The sequence below is a fragment of the Peromyscus californicus genome, unplaced genomic scaffold (genome assembly GCF_007827085.1).
Source record: "Peromyscus californicus insignis strain IS unplaced genomic scaffold, ASM782708v3 Scaffold_6__1_contigs__length_162567912, whole genome shotgun sequence".
NCBI classification, from domain to species: domain Eukaryota; kingdom Metazoa; phylum Chordata; class Mammalia; order Rodentia; family Cricetidae; genus Peromyscus; species Peromyscus californicus.
Genome location: NW_026294584.1, coordinates 55,748,146 through 55,753,650, shown reverse-complemented (window position 1 = coordinate 55,753,650; position 5,505 = coordinate 55,748,146). Strand labels below are relative to the sequence as shown.

The window sequence follows — 5,505 nt, the reverse complement described above, 5'->3', positions numbered from 1 at the left end:
CATGTTCCATTTCTTAATGATGAATTTGTAATTTTAAAGAAGTCTAATATTAAGAAAGTAGACATTTTTATACTTTTTGGTCTTGTGCCTTTTCTGTGAATGTATTTGTAGTAAGTAATTAAGGCATTCATCTATTTTTCCACTATCTTTAGTTTTACATGTTCTTCAGTTTTTAAATGAGAGTACATAATAGTCCATTGTAAAGTAACATATATTCTAGAATGGGCGAAAAAAATGACAAGCATCAAATTTTACAAGGGGTAGAGTCTCTTCCTCCCCAGGATGTTTCTCACACGTGCCTCCCCTTCCACAGAATTCTTTTCAGGGCACCCTTGACCTCAGTATTCCTCAGGCTGTAGATCAGGGTTTCAACATGGGGTTGAAAAGGCTGTAAAACATGGAAAGGATCTTCTGCTGCTCCTCAGGGTGCTGAGACCTGGGGGTCATATACATGACTATGGCGCTTCCAAAGAAGAACCCAACCACACAGAGGTGGGAGGAGCAGGTAGAGAAGGCCTTCTTGCGGCCCTCCCCTGACTGGATCTTCAGGATGGCAATCAGGATGCGTGTGTAGGAGATCAGCACCAAGCATAAGGGTCCCACTAAGATGAACACACAAGTTGCAAAGATAACAACTTGGTTGAGTGTTGTGTCAGCACAGGCCAGCTTGAGGACAGACAGGATTTCACAGAAGAAGTGATTGACTTCATGAGATCCACAGAAGGGCAGCCTCAGGATGAGAATTAAATAGACCATATTCAGCAGCAAACTAAAGCCCCAGGAAGCAGCAGCCAGGGCAGTGCACACTCTCCAGCTCATGATGACAGTATAGTGTAAGGGGTAACAGATGGCCACATACCTATCATAGGATATTGCCACCAAAATCAAGCACTCTGTAGCTACAAAGGCCAAATACAAGAATGTCTACATGATACATGGAACAAAAGAGGTGGGTTTATTCTGGGTCACAAGGTTGGCTAGCATCTTGGGGACATTGTTGGAAGCATAGGACATGTCAAGGATGGTCAGGTGTGAGAGGAAGAAATACATGGAGGTGTGCAGCCTTGGGACCATGGATATTATTCCAAAGATGACCCAATTCCCCAACAGGGTGAATGTATAAAAGACAGAAAATATTGCAAAGAGGAAGTAATCCAATGTGGGATCAACTTGGAATCCCAGCAGGGTAACCTCTGTGATCCATGTCTGATTGCTTCCCATCTTCTTGTGGCTAAGACAAGACTCGATTCAAGATAAAAGTAAGAACTGTGGAGCAAAGATACAACATAGTTATTGACTATTCCAGGGAGTGTATTCAGAAATGTATTACTGAAGAGGGATTTCCTAAGATTTATATTCTGACACTTTGCAAGAACTAATATAGCATGAATACAAATATTGATGCACTGATGGAGCAATAGGAAAACACACACATACACATACACACATCCTATATGTAATAAAATGTTAACTCAATAGTTTCTATTTTAATGTATCCTATATTAGAGGGCACATATACATACATGCACACACATGCTATTTTGGAGAATTCCTGTGTTCTCATTTCCCTTTCTGGTGAGTTTCCTGGTCATTTATATAGCTTGAAGAGTAACTCAATTCAGGTACCATTTCTAGGCTGCCTTTTTAGGTAGTGTTCGAGATGATGGACATCACTGGTTTTTCATGGGCATGCCCACACAAATGTTTCCCCTTTCATGTTTTCTACTCAAGCATCAGATAAGAAATTTATTTTAAATAAATTATCATTTGTCTAGTTTTATCAAAATTATGTGTGAGCTGCCTTTCCAGTTATTTGCTAGTACTACTAGGGAGGACCTTTTGGCACCAGTTGATAGTTTACTGGTTCTAGATGTAGGGACTTCTTTTACCTCTTCATCTGCACTTGATGCTGTAGCTCATGCATAACTCAAAGAATTCCTTGACTACCTGTGTAGACACAGGCAAATCTCAAATACCATTTAACGTGAGATTTCTACCATGTTTACAAATAAGAAACATAAAAAGGAAATGCATTGCCAGAGTTTGCAGTAAAGATTATTGCTCCTTTACGACTGCATTCTTGTTGATTCATTTTGCATTTTATATAGTGATATAAGTCTCAGAGTTGATCTTAATTTCCAGTATGACAGAACTTTTTATTCATAATACATTGTTGAAGCTGGTGAGGTGGCTCAGTGGGTACAAGCACCTGCAGCCAAGCCTGATGGTCTGAGTTCCATGCCCCGGACCCACATGGTGGAAAGAGAGCACCAACTCCCTCAAGTTTTTACTCTGATGTGCACACTTGCACTATTGCTCATGCACACATGCTTTATATAAACACACACACACACACACACACACACACACACACACACACACACACACACAGAGTAAATATGTAAACTTAGGGAAAGTGATATTGTAACATCTTTGACAGCACAGAGTACCATGAAATTCCCTGATCACTTTCTTCCTTATCAGGTGTTGCCATGACAACAGTTGTGCAGGTTCAATGCATCCTGAGAAGATCAGAGGGGGAAAAATGGAACTGGTGGTTGCTCTTGCTTGAGAGGTGTCTGTGGAAGTTCTGAGGCTTCTTTAGCCATCAGAGTGAAACAAGGGGACATGAAAGGGACAGATGTCAAAGTCACTTAACAAAATCAAAACTTGTGTTGTCCCTTATGGTCTATTTTCAATAATATGCTGATTTTAATTTTAAATTATGTGATAGTTCAATATCCACTGATTATATTGAAATTATCTACATGTTTATAGCAAAATATTGATACACACATATATGTATATACCATAAAATAGAAATATAATAGAATTATAGCCATTTTAGCTATCATTTTCACTTAGCAGAGTATAAAATTCATTTGTTAAAAACATATAAATAAAATATACATAGGAAGGAATATTAAACTGTATCTAATATTACAAGTGTATTAAGGTAGTGCAGCATTTTATCTCACAACTTACTTGACATTTTCAGAAATTCTTAGTTCATCTTTCTCTCATGTTTATTGCACTGAGAGTCATATAAAACGTAGATGCTTTTCCAGCTGATGATTTCCTGAGGGTGTGTTCTGAAATGAAATTGCAGGTGCTAAAATATAAGCATCTCAAAGTTTGCAATTATCTGTTGTCTGTTGCTTTCCAGAAAACATAAATGTTATAATGTTTTAGAAATATAAATTTGATAGGTTTATTGATTGTGTGAATATCATGGCTCCTTGTTTCAGGACCATTGGTAGTATGTATTTTTAGTTATGGTCTTTGCTTGTTTGAGCCATAAACAAAGTTATACAATTTGTATTTCATCAATACTTTCACTCATGCCCTTGAGTACAGGGCCAGCTCCCACTCTGCCCTGGGTTCTGGAGGAAACACTGTGAATAATGAAGCCATTGGCCCAGTGACACTTGACACCTTACTTTTCCATCAAGGGAATAATGCCTCTGCTGCCTAGGAATGTGCCTACCCCAAATTTATGTAATTCATGAAACAGGCAAAGAAATCAAGAGTGACTGTGTCTGTTACTTTTTCTTTCTTTTTTTTTAAAGATTTGTTTATTTATATATTTTATTATATGAATGCTCTATATGCATGCATGTCTGCATGACAGAAGAAGGCATCAGATCCCATTATAGATGGTTGTGAGCCACCGTGTGGGTGCTGGGAATTGAACTCAGGTCCTCTAACAAGCAGCCAGTACTCTTAACCACTGAGCCATTTCTCCAGCCCTGTCTATTATCTTTTCTGTTCAGGAATAAACAAGTAAGAACTGAGTGTGAGAATAACTGTTAATGTACCATACAAGGTGAGAGGGCAGAAAGTTCTCTGAATCAAGGTGTTTCTTAAAGCAAGATGAACAGGTAGCATCTCTCAAGAGAAAGTGTGCTTGGTAACTAGGCAACTTGCATCACGGCTAGATGTACCTGGTATGTAAAAGCCCTTTAGTTATGAATTAAAGGGAGATATAGAACTAAAGGTAGCTCTTGGAAGAAAGGAGGGTTAAGCTTAATTAGCACATCTGCCTGGCTCCAGTGGTTGTCTCAGTGTAAATTTTTTTTGTTCTCTCTGGAACTAACAGGTATTCTGGAATGATTATCTATCTGCAGTCTGTTCTTGGAAAGTCTGGGAGGTATCTCAGATAAAATACTTTCATCTGGAGATGATCCTGGCTGGATGTTGCTAATGACAATAATTACAGAAAGGTGCACAGTTGGGAGATGTTATCCAAATACCCCAAATTGTATAGGGGAAATTGTGCTCAATGAATGATTCAAACACACTGTTGTTAGAAAAAGAATTAAATTGAAAAGCTACAATAGCACACAAGAAATTAATTGCAGGAAGCAGCTAATATCCAAATGCCAATATCACCAAGACTCCTTAAGTCTTGGCTTTATCTCTGGAAGGGCCTTTGGCTTCTTCCAGGTATTAACTTTGCCATAGTCAGTTGAATTCCTACTTCACATTTCTGCGGCTTGCTGCACCCAATCATAGTGAGGGCACTGATTTTGAAGTCCATGAACCTCTACTAGGTGAACATCTATATGACAAGGTCTGCAAGTATCTGGGAACTATTTGACTGGCAACCTGTTACTGTAAAGGGAATTCATTGGAATGCAGACATGTGTCAACTACAGCTAGTTTTGTCAACATTGGATCATTGTGACAGAAAAGCTGGCCCTTCAAGTTGTAAGTTCTCACTTCCTTCTTTTCAAAGAAAAATCACTAACAAGTAACCTAGGGATGTGTATCACGTAATCTGGGGGATGTGTGCCAGGTGATCTAGGTGATATGTGCCTATGCTATATTAAAACTATGGTATATTAAAACTGTCAATTTTGACTGTTCCCCAATGATTGGTATTGAATGTCCCCAAATTCAGTGATTATTTCTTTTGTTTTAATCATTTCAGTAATATCCCATGTAAGCTTTAACTTCCAACTTCCTATTGACTAATGGTAAGAAATAGAACTGTGTGTTTACCAGGTATGTGTATTTTTTTTTTTTTTTGGTACAGTGGCTGTGCAGCTGCTTTGCTAATCTTGCACAAATGTGCTGGTTTATAATTTTACTGTTATTTTAAAGAGTTTACTTTATGTGCCACTCATAGTTCCCTTTGGTCTCATAGGTACTTATGTTACTAATCAACTGGAACTACTCTGATGAAAATTATGGGTAGGGAGGGGGAAACTCTCCCAATGTCACAGTCTTAATCTCTGAGTGCTTAAGACACATAGTACAGATCCAGTGATTTCTGGCTCCTAAATCTAAGAGATATAGGCTTATTATCCCAAACTTCAGAAGCCGGGGACTAATAACTATAGGTAGACATATTTTTTTATCGTATTATATCTTTGGCCTATGTCTATGAGTCCATAATATTCTGTTGTAAGAGAGTATTTATAATAGAAAGGGCAAAGGAATGCCAACTGCTGTATTTGACAGAAAGCAAAATCATCTATCCGAATTGTTCTTTGATGTCTC

The 5,505-nt window shown here is 38.2% G+C and overlaps 1 pseudogene; it reads right to left on the bottom strand.

The window, feature by feature from the left end:
• Window positions 1–289: 289 nt before the first annotated feature.
• Window positions 290–1,221, bottom strand: LOC128099269 (olfactory receptor 2A12-like; annotated as a pseudogene).
• Between the last annotated feature and the right edge of the window lie 4,284 nt (window positions 1,222–5,505).